The sequence below is a fragment of the Lithobates pipiens genome, unplaced genomic scaffold (assembly GCF_037356315.1).
Source record: "Lithobates pipiens isolate NorthernLeopardFrog02 unplaced genomic scaffold, aLitPip1_a1.2 Scaffold_18, whole genome shotgun sequence".
Lineage (NCBI taxonomy): Eukaryota > Metazoa > Chordata > Amphibia > Anura > Ranidae > Lithobates > Lithobates pipiens.
The window spans coordinates 267231999-267255931 of record NW_027507758.1 but is presented as its reverse complement, the minus strand read 5'-3'; the positions used below and the strand labels follow the sequence as shown (position 1 = coordinate 267255931).

The 23933-nt window shown below is 39.5% G+C and overlaps 1 protein-coding gene across 1 annotated transcript in view; it reads left to right on the top strand.

Annotated features, from left to right (window-relative positions):
- The window catches only part of RSPO3 (R-spondin 3), a 116708-nt gene that overhangs the window by 35426 nt on the left and 57349 nt on the right, over positions 1–23933 (top strand). The gene's annotated exons all lie outside the window — the stretch shown is intronic.

The window sequence follows — 23933 nt, the reverse complement described above, 5'->3', positions numbered from 1 at the left end:
GGGATATGAGGTACTCACTACCAAGGGCAATGGGACTGGTACAAGGGTTTGGAGGCTTCACAGGGCTGGAGATAAATTGGGATAAATCGGAATGTCTTCCTTTGGACCCAATTGGTCAGCAAATGGCCCTGGGAACCCCCCAAATGCCAACAGTGGATAAGTTGAAATATCTGGGAGTAACCTTGTCAAGGGATCCTAAGCAATATATAAGTCATAATTTAGTCCCATTATTGGTTAAGTTTAAACCAAAAATTGCTATATGGAAACGAATGCCTCTCTCGGTGGCTGGCAGATGCAATCTGATAAAAATGATATGGATGCCCCAACTTTTATACATATTGCATAATGCCCCAATATGGATTAACAGAAGTTGGTTTAATAAAATCGAGATGTTGTTCAGGGAGTTAATATGGAGGGGAGGACAGGCTAGATTGAGATTGCGGATGCTTCAGCTACCGGGAGAGGAAGGAGGATTCGCGGTCCCTTATCCGGAGTGCTATTTTTGGGCGTCCCAATTACAACAGTTAGGGGGGATTGAGGAGATGAATGGAGGAACCCCAAATGGGAGATTAGTATTAACAGGCTCCCCACATAGCACGCTGATTGAGACCTTGGAAGCGGACTCATTCCAGTGTAGATGCCCTACAGTAAAAATGATGTTAAAGCTATGGGATATAGTTAAAAAAAAAATGGGATATAGTGAAATAACAAAGTATACACCTCTCTGGAACAATAAGAAGCTACAGGAAATATGGCGGGTTGGAAAAATTGCAGAATGGGAAAAATGTGGTATTGTAAGGCTTAGCCATTTATATGGCGGCAGGGGCATTAAATCTTTCGATCAACTGCAAAAAGAATTTAAGATATCACAAAACTCATTTTATGCCTATATACAAGTGAGGCATGCTTTAAAGACCCAGTTTGGAAACTTGTTACTAACATGGGAAGAACTGCCCTTGCTATACCCAGTAGCACAAGCAGGACCCACTAAAGGATTAATATCTAAATTTTATGCCCAGTTGGGTGAACAGATTAATAGTGAGAGGAAAGGGAGGGTCGAGAAGGAGAAATGGGAGCAAGACTTAGGTAATATAACACGAGTACAGTGGAAAAATATCCTAGCGGCATGCCCAAAGGTCTCGGTTTCTCCTCCCCATAGGATTTCCCACTTGATGGTAATTAATAGAGCATACTATACTCCCCAGAAATTATTTAGATTTGGTAAGAGAACAGATGACTGTTGCCCCAGGTGTGGGGGGTCAGGGAATTTAATGCACATGCTCTGGAAATGTCCCAAATTATTTAGATACTGGGAAGGGGTGGTAAAGACAATAAGTAGGGCCTTTGGGACGGCAATAGAATTAGATCCCATAGTGTGTATCTTAGGTTATAGAAAGGAGGAAGTAGAGAGAAAGGGAGTAACAACGGTAATTCTAAGATGTTTATTCCAAGCCAGAAGGATGATAGCTAGGAGATGGCAATCAAAGCTAGCCCCCACAGTAGAGGATTGGATAAGTGCTGTAAATGAATATCTATGTAAGGAGAGAGCAGTATATGCAAAACGAAATAACCTAAAAGAGTTTAATAGAAACTGGCGAGAGTGGATAGAAGAGATGCATACCCCAGTTTAAACCATGATAGGAAAAGGAAGAGGAGAGGGGGAGGGGGGATGGGTAATGGGAAGGAGTAGGGTAGTGTACATTAAAGGTATGGGAATCATCATAACACATTTATGATACACTGTAGGAGAAAAGCACAAATATATATATAGGCGGGGAGGGGAAGGGGGGGTGGTGTCGATAGAAAGGGAGGGAGGGGAGGGGTTATATCAATAGGAAAAATGTAGGAATTGCAAAATTAGTTGAGGAAGGATAATGGGGGTTATGGTATTGTTCGGATATTGTGTCCTTTTTTCTGTTAATTATATGTGATGTATGGATGTATTTTCATGTCCCCCGTCCCTTCCTAGAATTTTTAAAACTCAGACTCCGGAATGGAAGGAAGATGTATTGGAATATTGGTAATGTTATTTTAAAATGTGGTCTGTATATTGTGAAAATTTAATAAAGATTAACAAAACGAAATATTGTGATATGTATTGAGGTGCATCTTTCAGAATATCAAGAGAATGTGATACACATATTCAGCTAAATGCCTGAATACCTACTCTCCCTTTCATTTAGTAGAGATAGCGCCGGTCTGGATTTTCAGTTAGACAGGGACTGTCAGAAAGTGAGCAGGCAATGCTGGGCCCATGACGCTCTGTGATTTAAGTGTCATGGACATATTCTGTATGAAATGTTTATTGGAAAAGGAAAAATGTTGTACAAAAATAAAAGAAATAGCACAAAGGTTCAGGTTAGAAAACATTCAAATATTCACAAAATTGTACAATTAAGTTGGGCAGAAATCATTTTAGATTTTAGCTATTTCTTGAAAAACGCATCAATGGATTTGCCAACACTTATTTACCCATTCAAGGCAAAGTGTCTTTGTAAACTAACCCTGTCCAACAGACTCACACACTGATACTCAACCTCTTCAGTGGAGGAGCGTGTGACCTTCTCCCATGATACAGTGCTCATGTCTATCAGGCTTAGAGGCAAATTCCTAGTCCTGAGCACCGTAATTTGACATGACATCACTGCTCCTTTTAGGCTCCTCTTATGCCACGTACACACGACCGGACTTTTCAACATCAAAGGTCAGACGGAGCAATTCCGGCAGACCATTCGATCGTGTGTGGGCTGCAGCGGACTTTTGATTTGCAAAAATCCAACAGACTTTAGAAATGGAACATGTTTCAAATTTTTCCGCCGGAACTCCGCCGGACCCAGTTCCTACCGAGAAATCCGCTCGTGTGTATGCTGGTCCGACGGACAAAAACCGACACGAGGGCAGCTATTGGCTACTGGCTATGAACTTCCTTATTCTAGTCCGGTCGTACGTCATCACGTTCAAATCCGTCGGACTTTGGTGTGATTGTGTGTGGCCAAGTCCGTTCATTCAGAACTCTGTCAGAACTCCGTCAAAAGTCTGTCGGACCTAGTCCCTCGAAAAGTCCGGTTGTGTGTACGCGGCATTAGGCTCCAACACAGTGTATTTTTCCAGTGGTTCTAATGGAGGAAAAAGTGGTAGGGGATTATCTGAGGGGTGAGTATCAGTGGGGGCTTTAAACAGGCATGGTCATTAATTCTCCCATTGTGGGACTACATAAAATAAATTACAGAGTTTATTCAATAAAGAAGTTCAAAATATATATCTACATATCTGGAAAAAGATTTTTTGAGATTTCATATTTTTTGAGATTTTTGGCAGCAGTAACTTTAGTTTCACAGGTGCATTGCACCTGCCGAAATATCAGACATATGTATGTAAAACAGAAAGACTTGCACAGAAGCAGTGGTTTCCTCCCAAAGCTAAGAAGAAATTACTAATCTTATCACCAAAATATAAAGCTAAATTACTAAACTTAGACTTTCTTTGGCATTAGTTCAGCAGTAAGATGTGACATACAGCTGGTGGTAGAGTACTGGTAGTGCTGGGGAATGTACTTTAGTGATTGGGAACTAGACATCACCTCTGGTCCTAGTCTTCCCGGTTCTGGACCATCAACCAAAGCTCTACTTTCTCTTTGTCTACCATCCGAGTATACCATTTCAGATCACCTGCACCTTCAAATTAATTACTTTAAGGGACACAGGAGACACTGTTAGGGATGATTTACTAAAGACATACTGACTGTTCATTTGCAAGGGAATGTTCCTTCAGCTGAATGTATTGTATGTGGTTAAAACAAATGGCTTGTACACATTGGCCGAATATCGAACTGTATTGGCTGGTTCAACAGAAATGGGTAGTGTGTACAGGCATACCCCACTTTAAAGTACACAATGGGGTTTATTTACTAAAGTTAGAAAGTGCAAAATCAGGCTCACTTATGCATAGAAACCAATGAGCTTCTAGCCCCAGCTTGTTCAATTAAGCTTTGGTAATAAAACCTGGAAGCTCATTGGTTTCTATGCAGAAGGGAGCCTGATTTTGCACTTTCTAGCTTTAGTAAATAAACCCCATTGGGTACTTAAAAGTGGGTTATGCCTGTACAGCAGTCTATCTGACAAAAGTTGGCCTATTGCTGGCTTCTTTCAAACAGGCGTGCTGGAAAACCAGCAGCTGACCAGCATCCAATCAGCACTCGCAACCAATGGCTGCGAGTGCTGACCAGTATGTTCTGGCGGGTGGCATCCCCCCTGTCAGAACCCAATAGTGCAGATCATATTAACATCACATAGTTAGTTACATAGTTACAGTGAGTTAGTCATTTTTTTTTTCATTCAGCCCCGCTGGGGTGAACGACAAAAATAATAATCCTGTATGTACTGGGCTTTAGGGAAAACTCCTGTGCAAAGTGACCGTCTTCTTTGCTTTTTGCAATTGAACTCCTATCTCTTCACCCAGTTCCCAGGAGGAGCATCAGAGGAGCATCAGAGACACCTTTGGACAGAAACATTGCCAATCTAGGGAGAAGGTAGTGTTGGATCTAGATGGATTTGACTAACAAATTACAGATGAAAATAAAGGAAAACACTGAAAAATAAATCTAATGCAGCCGCCATATCTAAGAAATAGTAAGCTGAAACACAATACATTGCTGTTTTTGAGTTTAAGGCGGAGTTCTGACTAAAAAAAAAAAACTTGAAAGTCAGCAGCTACAAATACTGCAGCTGCTGACTTTTAATAATTGGACACTTACCTGTCCCACGGTCCAGCAATGCAGGGGAACAAAGTCCCGACCATCTCCGCCTCCTCTCTGCGGCACCGGCATTGTGACTGTGGGCGCCCAACTGTGGTTTCACAGCTGAGCACGCACTGCACATGCGCAAGCCGCTCTGCGTGCTGTAACTGGCCGGGCAATCATCTGGGACCTGTGAAGTGTCCCAGATGATTGCCGAGAGGGAGGGGGAGAGGTGCACTTACTCTCTGAGCCGCAGTGCCCCGGGAGGAAGTGGGAGCTGGAACCCTCTAAAAAGAGTGTTTCTGCTCCCCTCCCCCAAAAATATCATGCCGAATGTGGCATGTCAGGGGTTGCCTTCCCTTAAAGCTGCAGTTTACATTTTTGGGTGTAACTTCACTTTAATACCACTTTAACCACCTCAATTTTTCAGCTTTCAGCGCTGTCACAATTTGAATGACAATTGCGCGGTCATGCTACACTGTAGCCATGTGAAATTTTTATCATTTTCTTCACACAAATAGAATTTTCTTTTGGTGGTATTTAATCACTTCTGAGTTTTTTATTTTTTCCTAATAAAAAAAAAAAAAAAAGAGCAACAATTTTGAAAAAAAAAAAGTTTTTCTTAGTTTCTGTCAGTAAATTTTATAAATAAGTAATTTTTCTTCTTCACTGATGGTTGCTGAGGCGGTACTGATGGGCATGGATAGGCGGCACTGATGGGAATTGATGGGCAACACTGATAGCCAGCACTGACTGGCATCACTAATGGCCACTGATTGTTGACACTTGTGGGCACTGATTTCTGTCACTTGTGGGCACTGATTGCTGGGACTTATGGGCAAAGGTGGGCACTGATTGCTGGCAGTGGTGGGCACACATTGCTGGCACTGGTGGGCACTTAATTTTAATCAAGGCACTGATGATCAGTGCCCTGATTATATCCCTAGATGTCCTCTGTGAGGAGATGCCATTGATCGGCTCTCCTCTCTTCACACTCTGTCAGTGTGAGGCAAGGAATGCCGATTACCATCATCTCCATGTTTACATGTGACCAGCTGTGGTTGGACACAGCCGATCACAAGGTTAAAGAGCCACGGGTGCGGCTCTTTACAGAGATTGGGTTCACTCTGTGTCCTATCAACACGGCATGGCCGTGATCACAGAGATGAGCGCCCCACGGGCGTGCAAGAGTGGTCATTTTGGGAGGCCATCATATGACGTCCACCCAGAACGAAAGCAAGTGGTTCAAGTGGAACTTCATTCAAAAGGGGAAGTTCTGTGCGTTTGCACCCCCTCCTTCACTGCCACATTTGGCACTCTTTGGGGGGGGGGGGGGTAGCGGGTACCTGGTTTTAACAGGTAACTGCTCCACTTCCGGTCAGATGTGCCATGGTGATCTGAGCTGAAGTTTGCCCCCCCTTCTCTTGCATTCTTCTGGGACACATCAGAGGACCCAGAAAACTACAGGACCATTTACAAGGCCCAGCGCAGTTTGCACATGCAGAGTAGGCTGTTCTTCACTCCCTGTTTTCCTTACTTGGGATACCCATGCCTGCAACTGAAGCTGATTGAAGAATTGGCTCGGGTGAGGACATCGCTGGATCCCTGAACAGCTGAGTGTCCTCATATTAAAAGTTAGCAGCTACAGTATTTGTGGCTGTGGACTTTTCATTTTTAGGGGGAGCCTGGAGCTCCTCTTAAAGTCAGATAAAGATGTCAGAAGCAAGTGGGTGCAACTAATTAACAGACATAAATAGAAATAGATTTTTATAGTATATCAAAATAAATAAAAGTGCTGACATTCCAAGGGAATTATATAAATGGGCTTAGCCCTGTGACATAGAGAAAAGTATAGGAATGCACAGTAACCCATAGCAATCCGTTATATCTGTAGCTTTAATTCTTTTGGACAAAAAGTGAACCCCCTCACATACAAACATTCTATAGGATATAAATACGCTTGTCTTTCCATCACAATGAAGGCATTGGGAAATTGATTAACAAACATTTAAAAAAAAATGTATCTACATTTATTTAACTTTAGTCACTTTAGATTCTTTTGAGGACTAACTTTATACTGTCAATGTTTTTTTCTTTGTAGAATGAAAAGAAAAATCATGATTCAGTAAATATTTTTTTAAGGGCATTCCATGAAACAAGCAGAAAAAGAAAAACACCTTTAGCAATCATCTTCCATCTGTTACTGTTTTGTAGTTTGCGCAACCCATTTATAATAAAACATATTTTATTGTTTGAAACCATAACAGTTATATGATACATGAAATAATCCACTGCTGTGTTTTGCGTGTACATACAGTAGATACATAAAAATACGCCAATGTATAAAGTACAAAAAAACACCAGGAGATGGTAGAAGGAGATTCAAGTATTAATAAAATAAATTACACCTATAAGGTTATATAAAGCTATGCTTTGACTCCAAGCCACTGTGGAGATAAGAAAGAAAGTTATTGGCTTAAGATGAAGTCTGATCAAATACCATCAGAGCAAACCATGGGAGCCAATGCTGTTCAAAGTAATACGTCTGACCTTAGAATGTACATAATATTTTCCATGTGTAAAATCCACCAAACCTTATCTGCCAACATTTGATAAGTTTCTTCCAGGTGCCTTCCAGTACACATCTAGTGGCAGTAAAATGAAGTTCTAGGATACCAAATGTATATATTTTTTGGGGGTTTTATTTTTTATTTTTGGGCAATTAACACAAGCATTTATGTGATATCTGTATATGGTTTAGGTTTTCTACTACCATGGGTTTGAGAAGAATCTTGCAGGATCAGTGTGCAGATTTACTTAGGAGAATTTTTGTTTAAACCATAATACACTGCGTGACCTTTGAAATATGGCCACCAGGCTTAGGAGGGCCAATCAAGGGGCTTTTGGATAAGCCACCCCACTCATTATAAAATGGATGGACAGCTATAGTATTAGCTTTAATGTACACGGGACGTTTTTACAACCTCTTCTGAATGATTTAACTTGACAGATAGTAACCCACAGTTAAAACATCAGTTTTGCCACGTTTACATGCTGCGTTTGCATTTAGAAGCGTTTGAAGTTTTTACATTTTTTTTTCAGGATAGCCAACAATTAAAAACGCCTGTAAATGAAACGCGAGTTACCACGTTTAGCAGTGTTTAGAAGCATTTGGCGCTTAAAATGGCTCAAAACTCAGCGTCTGAACTAATTTTTTTGCTTTCCAAAAAAGGCCTCTAAACTCAACTGCCTAAAAACGACATTAAAAAACATGTGTACATGTACACATAAGGTAACACTGGATGAGTTCAGGGGCAGCTGAAAAAAAGCATCCAACTGCCTCTGAATGTCCGTTTACCAGCAGCAGTGTACATGAGGCCTTACTGTATTGCAGGGATCTCCAAACTACGGCCCTCCAGCTGTTGCAGAACTACATGTCCCATGAGGCATTGTAAAGTTCTGACATTTACAGACATGACTAGGCATGAAGGGAATTGTAGTTCCTGAACAACTGGAGGGCCATAGTTTGGAGACCCCTGCTGTATTGGAACTGCTTTAAGGATAGGATAAGGAAAGATGACAAACGTCATAGGAAGAGATTAGGGTAATTTAGAAAACTGTTCTTCAGATTCTAATTGTTAGCTCATTGTTCATTAATAATTTTTGTTAATTTTATTGGTTCATTTTAGGTGCGTGGTTACTTTTTGCTGCTGCCACATCCACCCCAATCATAGCAAACGTTCCTGCTTTTTCTAGTGAATTTAGGCTTAGGTTTGCTGTGTATTTTGTTTTGCTGTTGGCAAGTTATACACTGGTGTGCCATCTGTGGTCTGTTAATTTGCCCAAGCATGCCCAAGGATATGTGTATTTTCAATGTTAAAGTGATACTAAACACACACTGTTTCATTTAGATTGTCCCTTCTATTTCTGTTTATGGATGATGGCACTGTAATTATTTTAAATTTAAGTACCTTTTTCCTAGTCGATATACAGTCGTCACAAGACTCAACTCTTTCCCAGCCTGTCTGCAGGGAAACATAAGCAGGAGGAGCTTCTAGTCCTTTGCTGCTGGTCACGTGTTAAAAAAACAAAACAAAAAAAACCCAGCCTTTGCAATACAGAGTAAAGAGAAATAATTATTATCAATTAACTGTTTTAAATTGTCATACAAATATATATTTGACATCAAATTTCTATAATTTTTTGGCAATAACATGATGTGGATGGATTTCAGCCAGTCAGAGGCTGTGTCATGCCCCTCCAGCTTGTGTGTTTGAATAAGAAGGGGCAAAGCCTCCATTATTCTACATGTAATATACCACCCCCATTGTGTTTAGCTGGTTAGTGGGCATGGAGGAGGAGGGAGGGAGTGGGCTGTAATTTACCACTGTGTATACACCCACCTGTGTGACACTGTTTAGATGTGATAGGAAGGAAATGCTCAGTACAGAAACTCACTGAAAACTGAGCATGTGCAGCATTGCCCCACAGCCGCAAAATCTCCAGCTGAATTGAGGACATGAACAGAAGGTGAAGTTAGAGAACAGCAGCATCAACCAGTTTTTTTGCAAAATACAGAAAACTAATCTCATAGTGGCTGAGTGAGTATGAACAGCATGTAATACACCATTTATTGATAGTTTTTTATGTGGGTTTAGTGACACTTTAAAAACTAAAGCTCCATGAAAAGAAAAAGATCCTCCACATGCACATGCACATTGTATGGTATTCATTATGGTATTCATTTTATTTTTGGTTGTATTTTTGCAATGGCAGTGCCCAGCTCCTCTTGCTTTTTTGGACAGTAGTTTGCCTTTTAGCCCTTAAAAATGGCCAGAATTGAATAAAAGGATAGTCCCCTAGACTTAAAGAGGATTTGCCTCTACATTCATGTTTGATGACGGTCAAACAGGATTTGACGAACCCTTGCCAAATCTAAACTGGGTAGATTTGGCCATCCCTATTTTTATACATTTATATGATTTGAAACTGGGTAGATTTGGCAGTCTCTGTTTTTTTTACATTTATATGATTTTTAAACTCATGTGTGTCTACTTAAAATGCTTCTTCTTTGAAGACGAGCCAATGCTTAGCTAACGCATGAGTTAAAAATCATAACCTGACTGTTGGTGGAAGTGACATGCTGTGCTTTCTTATGACTTTAGGAATATTTATCTATGTAGGACATATTGGAGATGTCAAAGGGTTTACTCTAAATTTAGCAATAACTTCGGTTCCAGCTGTGTTCTCAAATAAAGCGTTAAATTGCCTGCAACCAACTCATGTATGAGCAACGGTTGGGTTATTTGATAAAAAAGGAGGTGTGAATATGCTATATACATTCTCTTTTTCTAATGGTAACCTAACAAATCCCTTCAAGGGGCATGTGTCCTAAGGTTGCGCTAAATATGTTGCGCTTACATTCCGACGGATGTTGGCTTAAACTTGTCTGGCATACACACGGTCACACAAAGTTGGTCAGAAATTCTGAACGTCAAGAACGTGGTGGCGTACAACACGTACGATGAGCCGAGAAAAATTAAGTTCAATGGTCAGTGCTGCTCTTCTGCTTGATTCTGGGCATGCGTGGCACTTTGTGCATCGGAATTTATGTGAATGGATTTTGTTGTTTGAAAATTTGAGAACCAAATCTCAAATTTTGTGTGACGGAAATTCCGATGGAAACTGTCTGATAGAGCCTACACACGGTTGGAATTTCCGACAACAATTTCCGATTGCACATTTTCCGTCAGAAAGTCCGACCGTGTGTATGGGGCATAACATTGTAGCGCAAGCCAGCGGGGACTCTTTCCATGCTGCCCCCTGAAAAGTGCTGCCATAGGCCTGGGCCTTGTTGACCTAGGCCAGGATACAGCGTTGATGCTAATGTACACTGCTGCAAGGTACCTGTGTAAAGTGTGGTCTCTAACTCTCATCCTTATGAACTCTAAATTGAAGGAAAGCTTAAGCCTTGCCAGCTTAAAGTAGACCTTGCATGAAAGGCTAAAAAATACATTGATAAATAAACAAAAAAAATATATACCCTGTTGTCTCTGTGCCTTCCCACTGCCTTCTAGGACAAATGAGTATCCCAAGCTAATGGTCTAGGACAGTGCAGTATTACATAATGTATTAATAATAAGCCACATTTCCATTACTAAAAAGAATAATGACAGTGATCTCATCTTTTACCCTTCTAAAGTAGCACTATGGGCATCATAAAAAATGGCATACATGATGCATTCTGTCACTAACATCAACACAGCATTGTTATTATCTTTTGATTCTGCTAGTGGGTTTAATTGTTTTACCACTCCTTTTAATAGGGTCACAGTGCTGTTTGTTCTGCAGTGATTTTATGCAGCAGAGCTGTCACCCTGTGGACAGAGTTTATGATGAACATGCAGCTTAAATGGACTTCAAGCAATGCCGCATACACACGCATACACACGACCAGACTTTGACGGACTTGGTCCAGCGGACAATCTGACGGACTTTGCAGCTGAGGTCCGCCGGACTTTCAAATGAACGGACTTGGCCACACACGATCACTCCAAAAGTCAGACGGATTCGAACGTGATGACGTAGAATAAGGAAGTTCATAGCCAGTAGCCAATAGCTGCCCTAGCTTCGGGTTTAGTCCGTCGGACTAGCACACAGACGACCGGATTTCCTTCGGAAAGATTTGAAGCAAGTTTTATTTCTAGGTCCGCCAGACTTTTGGGAAGAAAAAGTCCGCTGGAGCCCACACACGATCGAATTGTCTGACGGATTCCAGTCCGCCAGACCAAGTCCGTCGAAAAGTCCAGTCGTGTGTACGTGGCAGAGTTTATGATGAACATTCAGCTTAAATGGACTTCAAGCAATGCCACGTACACACTACCGAACTTTTTGATGGACTTGGTCCAGAGGACAATCCGACGGACTTTGCAGCTGAGGTCCACCGGACTTTCAAGCGAACGGATATGGCCACATACGATCACTCCAAAAGTCCAACGGATTCAAACGTGATGACGTAGAAAAAGGAAGTTCATAGCCGGTAGCCAATAGCTGCCCTAGCGTCGGTTTTAGTCCGGACTAGCACACAGATGACCGGATTTTTCGACTGAACTCGAGTCCGTCTGAAAGATTTGAAGATTATTTCTAGGTTCGCTGGACTTTTGGGAAGAAAAAGTCCGCTGGAGCCCACACACGATCGAATTGTCTGACGGATTCCAGTCTGCCAGACCAAGTCTGTCGAAAAGTCCAGTCATGTGTACATGGCATCAGAGATTACCAAATTAATGCCCAACTCTAACACTTTTAAGTAAATACATCTGCAGTTTATTTCTGTTTCAGCAGGAAAAAAAAATTAATAAAAGTTGAAATTTTTTAGCACCCCTGCTATGCTATATGATTGGCTCAATTGTCATTGTAACAAGCCAGCTTGGCCTGAATGTAAATGGAGATAAAACATAAATAAAGACATTTGACATAAAACAAAAAAAAACAAAAAGAAAGAAAGAAACTGGCTTACAAGTACTGGCCCCATACAGTTACCAGAATACTATATTTTTCACTGTAGTAAGCCTTTAGGTATCTTTAATGGGCATATTTCAGATATTTCCTTCATACAAGAGGTCTTAGCCTAGGCAAAGTGGGAAGATTTCATATTCTGTTTTGCTCAGAAATGTATTGATATTCCTCAGGCTAGGCCAAAATGCTCTGGGACTGTCATTAGGATAAGAGATACTAAACTAAAGATGATAATGGTGATGATGACAATTCTGATAATAATTTTGTTTTATGAATAATTGTATTTGTGAACTCAAATATATTGCAAGTATTTCCCCATAAGGTTACAATCACCTAAAATCAAGCTGATCTCTTTACCTCTCTGGATCTCTGCAGCTGTCTCTCCTCTAACCCTCTCTCTCTCCTGCGACTGTCTCACTCGTCAAGCCCTTGTTGCATAAGGGTTGAAAGCCCTCACTAATACCAAGGGCATAAGTTGTTTCAGATGGCAATGTATAGTGAACCTGCACACATGTAGGTTGTATATTCCCCAGATGACAATAACTCTTATGTAATCCTATGTGAGTTTTTAGCTTTTCGGTACATATGTGATTTATTGTGGTATCTGTGTCATTACATATAGTTCTATTGTAAACGATAAGAGCTAAAAATGATAGATGGGATGTGTGGCAACAAAAGGCCTATGGGAAAACATATAGAAAAAAAATCAACGTCAGAAGTCTTTACAAATATGTATACAGGAAAAGCTTGTCTATCTCATTGGTCATCAACTTCGTGACATTTTTTTTCCACATCACAAATATTTTACAGATGTGTGAAAGTGACTACAGCTGACTGACAAAAGCATGTTTGCTTTTTTCACTTATTTTCATTATTTTTTATTTTTTTAATACAATTATACACAGATTAGAGGAATCGAGATGTGGGTTTACACATTAAAAATGTTATTGTAAATAATTTGTTAATATCATGGACATTTACAAATGTTGCATTTAGAACCTCTGGAGTCATGCAACCAAATAGTTGTTACTGCTTACTTCTGTTTATTATATGCTTCTTTTATCAAGGTACCTACATACATCCTCTTTTCTCATGAAAGGTGCTACTCCTAGATTGTAAACTCTAATGACGAGCAGGGCCTTCTGATTCCTCCTGTATTGAATTGTTTTGTAACTGTACTGTCTGCCCTCATGTTGTAACGCGCTGCGCAAACTGTTGGCGCTATATAAATCCTGTATAATAATAATACTTAACACCTTGGGGCTTCCACAATATGTTCACTAAATGATAACCTCAACATGAAACCCAAGTTTAGTCCTCTGGCATATTTCTAACTTTCCATATGTTAAAGCACACCCATCTCCCCAGACCAAGCTGGCAGGCAAAATTGCCTGCCCATTGTAATTTGTAATGTGGCATGGTGCCAGGCTTTTAGGCTATTAGTCAGAATAAGCATACACAATATTGTGCACCTGAGTTTAGAATAGAGGCCTTTAGCCTGTACAGAGGCAGTTCTAACAAAAAAAATCAACTGCCTCCATCTACTACTGACTACTTTTTGGCAAATGTGTCTTTTTAACCACTTGCTGACCGCCTCACGCCGATATACGTCAGCAGAAGGTCTCGCACAGGCAAACTAACGTTCCTGTACTTGGCCCTTTAAGAGGCGCCCGTGGCAAGCTCCGTGAGTTGGGTCGCGGGTCCCGCAAACTCGATCGCTAAGGGGATACCCGCGATCATCTCACAGGGAGGAAGAACAGGGGGAGATGCTAATGTAAACAAGCATCTCCCAATTCTGCCTAGTGACAGTGTCACTGATCTCTGCTCCCTGTGATCGGGAGCAGAGATCAGTGACGTGTCACATGTAGCCACACACCCCCACAGTTAGAAACACTCCCCAGGACACACTTAACCCCTACACTGCCCCCTAGTGGTTAACCCCTTTCACTGCCAGTGTCATTTACACAGGAATCAGTGCATTTGTATAGCACTGATTGTTGTATAAATGACAATGTTCCAAACAATGTATCAAAAATTTCTGATGTGTCCGCCATAAACTCACAGTCGTGATAAAAATCGCTGATCGCTGCCATTACTAGTAATAAAAAAAAATATTAATAAAAATGCCATAAAACTATCCCCTATTTTGTAAACGCTATAACTTTTGCACAAACCAATCAATAATCGCTTATTGCGATTTTTTTACCAAAAATATGTAGAAGAATATGTATGGGCCTAAACTGAGGAAAAATAGTTTTTTTATATATTTTTGGGGGATATTTATTATAGCAAAAAGTAAAAAACAATGTGTTTGTTTCACAATAGTTTTTTTGTTCATAGCGCAAAAAATAAAAACCACATGGGTGATCAAATATCATCAAAAGAAAGCTCTATTTGTAGGGAAAAAGGACGTCAATTTTGTTTGGGAGCCACGTCGCACGACCACGCAATTGTCAGTTAAAGCGACACAGTGCTGAATCGCAAAAAGTGCTCTTGTCAGGAAGGGGGTAAATCCTTCCGAGGCTGAAGTGGTTAATATGTATTTTTCTTTCTCTTTGAAGATTTCATCATTTTATTTTAAATATAGGCAATGGTAAATGTTTAAATAAATTTTTTAGCATCATTTTACAATTTTTTTTTCAAAATGCTGCAGAAATAGCACATGATAATTCATTATGCTCTACATTTGAACATAATTTAAAGCACTGATTATTTCATTCAAAATGATATAACCTATATAATTGCCACACAGGCGTTTTTTAAATTGGTAATATTAAAAATTTGCCTTTCAATTTCAATCAAAACCATGTGATTTCTTCAAAACTTCCATTAAATGTTATCTACTTGTAGCACAGACATGACAACACTAGGGACACTCTGTATGTGGTATGTGTATGGAATGTCCTAAGAAATATAGTTTCTTGAACATACTATTGCTTCACTACTATTCACAGTGGGTTTACACTTTTTATACTACTGACCATATATAGCAGGCAGACACAAATTTAACACCCAGGATGCTGTATATGTCTGGAATGTATGGATCTGTTTCAAGAAAACAGCAGCAGAAATATTTTTTTAATAATCAAGCTTTATTGACAATCTTATACTGTATGTACATGAGTACTACACCATTAGAGGGAATGTCTGTGCAAGAAAAAAAAAGAGCATGTCTGCAATGCATGTTTGTTTCACCATGTGTTGTCCATTTAAACATGCTGCAAGAATAGGAAAAAAATTGTTGATCCTGCCAGAAACACAATGAACTTTTCATTAACAATCAAATAAGAACACAGTGCTATAAGAAGCTAGGAGGGTGCTGCTCACCCCAAGTAGATACAAATAGAACTAGTTCCCCCACAAGCGGGGTTTTTAGGCAGCAAGAGACAGTAATAGAAGCCAATAGAAGTAGTATAAAAGGTATTTTAATAATAATAATTGGTAAAAACAAACAGGTAAGAACAAACATGAGCTTCACCTGAACACTTGGATAACAGACAAAATCATGTATATAAAGTACATATAATGTCACATGGAAGTAAAATAACAGACACAACTATGTTACACTGTATGAGTAGATAGCAGTGAGAGCATAAAGATAACGCGTTTCGACCCCAGAGGGGGTCTTCTTCAGAGATGGTGGTCTGTTAAAAGAAAAACAAGATTACACTGAATGAATGAATCCGGTGTTATACATATTAGGGATACCCAATATTAATTTAAAAATGGTTTACCCAATAATGTACTTCCAGGTAGGTAAGATGGATTGTAGTGCTTCAGAAGAAAGATTCTCCCATAAGGCAATGTCTCAATTTCCTTTACACATCTTGAGTGGTACTTGGTCCGTATGTATTGCCAAGATGCCAGATGGAAGAAGAGGCAGTGTCACACACCCACTGGCGTGACTCACAGGAGGTCACACTATTGCCTTGCCCCCCAGAGGAAAAAACTCCGGGGGGTAGGTGCGAGTAAGGGTACACCGAAGATATGGCGGGTCACACCTGCAGCAAAATCCCAACAGTGGCAAAAAATTAATTAATTAAATAATTGAAAGCAAGGATTATTTAATGTTGGAGACATGGAGTGCATACATAATATGGGGATAATGGTATCATATCTTCGTTATGTATGCCAAAGGTTGTGCACATGTACACATATACATATACACACTTGCACCCCCAATTGTCCAAATGTCCATATAACATGCTTTCTAAAGCCCGGACTAAAAGAGAAAGAAGAAGGGGGGGGGGGGGAAAAAGAAACCACGCCTGGGAGTCCAAGGAGCCTAAGAAAGAGGGGAACAAAGGAAAAAATGGCCTGGGATGAGTGGGTGTGCAAATGTGTGTCAGTGTGTGAGCTCTAATACACAGAGAAGGGGGGACGGGAGAAAAAGAGAAATAGAGAAGAAAAAGAGGAATAAACGTGATGGGAAGTGGACTGTGTGAAACCGGTGTGAGTATGCGCTTAAACAGAGAAAGAAAAAGTGCGCAAAGGAATGGTGAGAAAGTGAAAACATGAGTAAATAATAATATATGCGGGTCATATAACAAACAAACAAAAAAACACCACATGTGAAAGTGTGCAAAAACAAGATGCACTAAGCTAGGTGACAGTGATAGGGACATGATCAATAAAAGTGTCAAGTGCATGATGATATATACATATAGGAAAAGTGTGTAAATGTGGTGTGTGAGAAAATACCACACCAGTGTATTAGCGTCATTGGAATAGCCAGGCAGGTGGTGAGGTTATTACCTGAATTGTAAGACCTAATAGGAAACTATTCCAGAAGGTAAAGATGAGGGACGGCGACTTAGGCGTTAATCCACAAGTGGTAACTGGCGCAGTCCCTACAGCGTATTTCCTGAAGTCCAATCTGTAAATTAGTTTAGATCAGTCCTCATATTGAACAGCCAGTAAAAAGGGCTTGTTTTGGTGCAATATATCACCAAAACAAGCCCTTTTTACTGGCTGTTCAATTACAGATTGGACTTCAGGAAATACGCTGTAGGGACTGCGCCAGTTACCACTTGTGGATTAACGCCTAAGTCGCCGTCCCTCATCTTTACCTTCTGGAATAGTTTCCTATTAGGTCTTACAATTCAGGTAATAACCTCACCACCTGCCTGGCTATTCCAATGACGCTAATACACTGGTGTGGTATTTTCTCACACACCACATTTACACACTTTTCCTATATGTATATATCATCATGCACTTGACACTTTTATTGATCATGTCCCTTATCACTGTCACCTAGCTTAGTGCATCTTGTTTTTGCACACTTTCACATGTGGTGTTTTTTTGTTTGTTTGTTATACGACCCGCATATATTATTATTTACTCATGTTTTCACTTTCTCACCATTCCTTTGCGCACTTTTTCTTTCTCTGTTTAAGCGCATACTCACACCGGTTTCACACAGTCCACTTCCCATCACGTTTATTCCTCTTTTTCTTCTCTATTTCTCTTTTTCTCCCGTCCCCCCTTCTCTGTGTATTAGAGCTCACACACTGACACACATTTGCACACCCACTCATCCCAGGCCATTTTTTCCTTTGTTCCCCTCTTTCTTAGGCTCCTTGGACTCCCAGGCGTGGTTTCTTTCCCCCCCCCCCCCCCTTCTTCTTTCTCTTTTAGTCTGGGCTTTAGAAAGCATGTTATATGGACATTTGGACAATTGGGGGTGCAAGTGTGTATATGTATATGTGTACATGTGCACAACCTTTGGCATACATAACGAAGATATGATACCATTATCCCCATATTATGTATGCACTCCATGTCTCCAACATTAAATAATCCTTGCTTTCAATTATTTAATTAATTAATTTTTTGCCACTGTTGGGATTTTGCTGCAGGTGTGACCCGCCATATCTTCGGTGTACCCTTACTCGCACCTACCCCCCGGAGTTTTTTCCTCTGGGGGGCAAGGCAATAGTGTGACCTCCCGTGAGTCACGCCAGTGGGTGTGTGACACTGCCTCTTCTTCCATCTGGCATCTTGGCAATACATACGGACCAAGTACCACTCAAGATGTGTAAAGGAAATTGAGACATTGCCTTATGGGAGAATCTTTCTTCTGAAGCACTACAATCCATCTTACCTACCTGGAAGTACATTATTGGGTAAACCATTTTTAAATTAATATTGGGTATCCCTAATATGTATAACACCGGATTCATTCATTCAGTGTAATCTTGTTTTTCTTTTAACAGACCACCATCTCTGAAGAAGACCCCCTCTGGGGTCGAAACGCGTTAGCTTTATGCTCTCACTGCTATCTACTCATACAGTGTAACATAGTTGTGTCTGTTATTTTACTTCCATGTGACATTATATGTACTTTATATACATGATTTTGTCTGTTATCCAAGTGTTCAGGTGAAGCTCATGTTTGTTCTTACCTGTTTGTTTTTACCAATTATTATTATTAAAATACCTTTTATACTACTTCTATTGGCTTCTATTACTGTCTCTTGCTGCCTAAAAACCCCGCTTGTGGGGGAACTAGTTCTATTTGCAATGAACTTTTCATTTCCTTAGTGAGCAGTAGGGGTGAGCTTGGGTTCAGTCTGAACCCATATTCAGTCAATGCTGGAAGGAAGCTGTCAGTACCTGTCCAATTAGCTGCGGTCGGAACAGTGAAGTGCTATGCATACTAGCTCATTATGCCTTTGTCTTGCAGTTTGTTTGTTTTTTGTCCTAGGGTTTACAACCACTTTAAGGTGGCAGCATATAAAGACATTTTGGACAATTTCATGCTCCCAACTTTGTGGGAACAGTTTGGGGATGGCCCTCCTTCCTGTTCCAACATGACTACAGACCAGTGCACAAAGCAAGGTCCATAAAGACACGGATGAGCGAGTTTGGGGTGGAGGAACTTGACTGACACGCAGAGAGTCCTGACCTTAAATTACCTCCTTCTGAAAATACTTGTTACTTGGCAATCTCTGACTTCAGAAGCATGCAGCAAGTGAAGTCAGAGCTAAGTCATAAATCTTGATCTGCATACCCATTCCAGGCAAGAAACACTAAAAGCATCAAAGTCATTGGATCTGCATTGAAAGGCAGGCAACTAGAGTGAGTGGTCAGCAATGGCAGCCTACATATTCCTCTGGTACAGGTTTTCTTTAAGACAATGCAGTCTGTGCTAGTTAAGTGGGGCGAGGGTTTACCCCTCCACAGGCCTATTTTTAGAACAGCTGCTATTTTAGACTCCAGCTGCTGAGACTTGTATGAGGGTCCAGCTGTTTGCTTGGGTGTGATACAAATTAGATAGTTATATGCAATATTTCATATACAAAAAATGAAATTGTCATTTAAAGAAAAAATTCAAAATAAAGATAAGACTAGCTGTATTATATACTGTATAAAGTGTATACTGTATATATACAGTACTATTTAGGTGTGAAACACATATTCATTGGCATTGGTCTACTATGGTGGAGATAATGGGGTTGATTTACGAAAGCGGGAGAGTGCAAAATCTGGTGCAGCTCTACATAGAAACCAATCAGCTTCCAGTTATTTTGTCCAAGCTTAATTGAACAAGTTAAAGTTAGAAGCTGATTGGCTACCATGCACAGCTGCACCAGATTTTGCACTCTCCAGTTTTAGTAAATCAACCCCACAGTCAAGAAGATAACATTCATTTACATGTTTATAATTTATTTGACTGCCATATAATTGTATTATATTGGAAGAAAATTTAACATTTTTAAAATAACAGCTTAACGTGTAAGTAAATCTTCCTATTGTTTTCAGCTAAGGAAGCTGACATCTTTGCCTCTGTTTATTCTACAAATTCCATAATACTGCACATGTGATCAGTTATGACACCAGCCATTGGATGGTTTGACAGTTTGGTTGAGAGCACAACCAATGAGGGTGTTACATTTCTGGTGCTAGAAATGAAACTGTTTTATGGATGGGTTTACTTCCGCTTTAATTATGCCCTTGAGAACTTCAGTTAATGGCCCTAAAGCCCCTTTCCCCACTCCTTTTTTGTAAATAACCGAACTAGATGGTGTATCAAGAGCATCACTTTTCTGTTGTATAAGAGAGTAAAAAATGCAAAATACCAGATATTATGTATTATCAGTAACAGCACTGGGTTTGAAACACTTTTTGCATTTAAATTGGTTGTAAACCGCGGCTGTGTGGCTTGCGAACAAAAAACAAACAAAAAACACCTGCAAGGCAATGGCATAATGTGCTAGTATACATAGCATACTAGCACATTATGAAATACTTACCTTGGAACAAAGCCCTCCAGAGCTGTATGGTCATAACTGAGAGGACTGACATGTCTGTCTTCTGGGTTCGTGCACTCTGGCTATATTTATGGCCGGAACCGTGATAACATCACTCCCCTGCATGCACGTCAGAGCCCTCTATTCCGGCACAAAGCTCGGAAGGTCCTAAAAGGTATTCTCGTCATTCAGAGCGCATGCGTCTGTGACATAATTGGCTGCATGCAGAGTAAATATCTCCTAAACAATGCACATTTTAGGAGATTTTTATTTTACCTACAGGTAAGCCTTAATATAGGCTTCTCTGTACGTAAAAATCATACAAGGGAGTTTACTACAGTTTTAAAATGCATAATAGTTCAATACCCAAATTAGAAAGCACTGCTTGTCTCCAAAGACACAAAGCACATTTAATATTATTTCAGTATCATACAAAATGACAAAAAAATCTGTGGCAAATCAATTTGTTAGTAACTGAACCATGAAAACTACTACTGTGATCCTTATGTGTTAAATAAGCGCTTCTTCTCCCTCCCCACGCAAATAGGGTTCTTTGACAGATAAAAATACAAAGATTAGATTACATTTATATTTACTTTATCAATGCCCAGATCATCCCCATTCCCATTGTTTAAAAGAAAAGAGACACAACCATGCCTAATAGATTGAATTGATATGTCTGTGAAGGGTCTCATGCTATATTCTAGTTGGAATTAGCCACATTCATCTGGACTTGTTTAGTGAGGCTGAAAACATTTCACCACTTATTTAAGTGGATTTCTCAGTTCAAGTGAGGTTTTAATGCTGGGATATTCTTCTTCTTCTTCTTATTATTATTATTATTATTATAATACAGGATTTATATAGCGCCAACAGTTATGTCTCACTATTCAGTTTAATGTGACTGATTACTGGGGATAAAAATGTAGAAAAATATTGTAAAATGTAGACCTTTTTTTAGTCTACCAAATAAAATTCATAACCGCATTAACACAGATTAGTTAGTCTATAGCCCAGACACTTATCTCTGTCTGGTATATTGATGACTTTAGTATTCTATTTGTCACTATAATATATGTTATATATATATATATATATATATATATGTATATATCATTTCTACTTTTACCATTTAATGTGAAATTTGTACACCGTTATTGCTGTTTGATGTGTTGGTAATATTGGATCGATAACATGGTTTATTCTCTTTCAAGTGAACCTGTGCTTTGCTCATATAGGTCCCTTTAATTTTATTTTAATTCTAAAATTCAATACTAGTACATTTTTAGAAGTGATTATAAGAAATTCATTTGAGTTGTTCTTTTGGGCAACCTTAAATCACTTCCCGGTACAGAAGAAACATTGAAGTCACCTGGTTTGGACATTTTATTTCCTGTGAAAAAAGCCAAGATAGTTGTCACCTGGAAACCCGTAATGCAATCAGCAGAATCTTATATCTGGTTTTAATTGATGTACCTTTTCAGTTGTAGTTATTGTTTTGAGATTATATAAAAGGCATTAGGCACAACAATTCCAGTTTTCTGAACTGCAATTGCTTCTGTTTAATAAAAGTGGCATATGTTTTATACAATTTCTGTTTTCCTGAAATGCATGATAATTGGATATATGCCAATGGTTTCTCCAGTTATAGTCTTACACTTCATATGGAAATCTCACCTTAAAGTGTATGTAAAACTTAATAACAAACTTCTCGAATTACTCCATTTTGGTCTGTTAAATATATTATTATAATTAATTTGTTATATTTGTTTGATACGTGTAAAAACCTACCTATTTGTCATGCGAGTTGCAAGTCTCAAGGAATCTACAGCTGGATGGAACATTCATGGTTCTGCGGGGACGTCATAAGATGTTCTCCAGGAACATGCCTTACGCGCGGCCGTTGGCTATGTCCGATGACTGATCAGTGTACCGGCTCCCTGCCGGTACCATGTGATCACTTTAACCAATCACAGCAGATCACATGACAATTGTAAACAATGGATGGCTTCCTTTCTTGATATCCATTGTGTACAATTGTGTTGCTAGCTGTGATTGGTCACAGTAATCACATGCTACAGACAGGACCAACCACAGCCCATCTGTACCATGTGATTAGCTGTGGCCAATCACAGTTAATCATAACAATACACACCGAATGATCCTGTTTCATTTAGTAAAAATGGTTGCTTATACCAATGAAATTCACTGGAATAAGCAAACATTATGTGAGAAAAAAAATCCTGATCACTTCCCCAGAGTAGTACAGTATTACTATGGTAACACGGTATTGCTCTGGTCACAGTGTGTAAAAAAATTGTAAAATAATGTAATAAAAAAGAAAGAAAATTAAAAATATTTTTCTTATTTTTTGTTACATACTGTCACTAGTCAATGTCCCTGATCACTGCCACACCAGTTATATGATGACACTGTACTGCACTGGGCATAGTATGCAAAAAAAAGTGGAAAAAAAACATTTAATTTATTTCTTTATTTTTCAACAAATCGTGGCAAAAAAATTACAACTTCGAAAAACTCATCATGCCTCTCACTAAATACCTTGGACTGTTTACTTTCCAAAAAGGGGTCATTTGGGGGATATTTGTACCGACTTGGTGTTTTCAGGCCTCAAGAAATGAGATGTCAGTAGCTCAAGATTGATACATTTTGTGATTTATACTGTATATACCATAGCTTGAGGTTGTTTTCACACAAAAAGTAGCAGAATACATTTTGGCTGAAATCTATGAAAAAAATGTTATTACAGAAACAAAGAGAAACACACATTTTATTACAGAAACAAAGAGAAACATTTTTTTCTACATTTTTGTTTTGTTTATTTAGCAAAAAAAAAAAAAAAAAAAGAATTCAGTGGTGATTAAATACCATCAAAAGAAATCTCTGTGTGAAAAAAAAAATCATATAGGTACAGTATTGCATGACTGCACAATTGTCTTTCAAAGTATGACACCTCTGAAAGCTGAAACTTGGCCTGGGCAGGAAGGGGGTGAATGTGCCTGGTATGAGGTGTCTAAAAATGTACAATTACTTGGGGAGATATTTGGAATATGCAAAAAATTAGGTGATAAAATAGTGGCTTTTTTTTTAAAGCGGCTGGGTTGTAAACCACGAATGTTGTTAAAAAAAACACCTGCAAGGCTATGGCATAATGTGCTAGTATGCATCACATACTAGCACATTGTGAAATACTCTGCTTGGAATTAAGCCTTCCACTGTCACCACGGAGAAGGCTGACATGTTCCCCTGATCTTTCTTCTGAGTTCCTGCACTTCGGCTATGGCGCCACAATGACGTCACTCCCGTGCATGCATATGGGAGCCCTCGGTTCTGGCATGAAGAATGGTACCATTCTGTCTCTCTCTGTGGTGCTACAGACTTTTAAAAGCCCTGGGCTCCAATAAAAC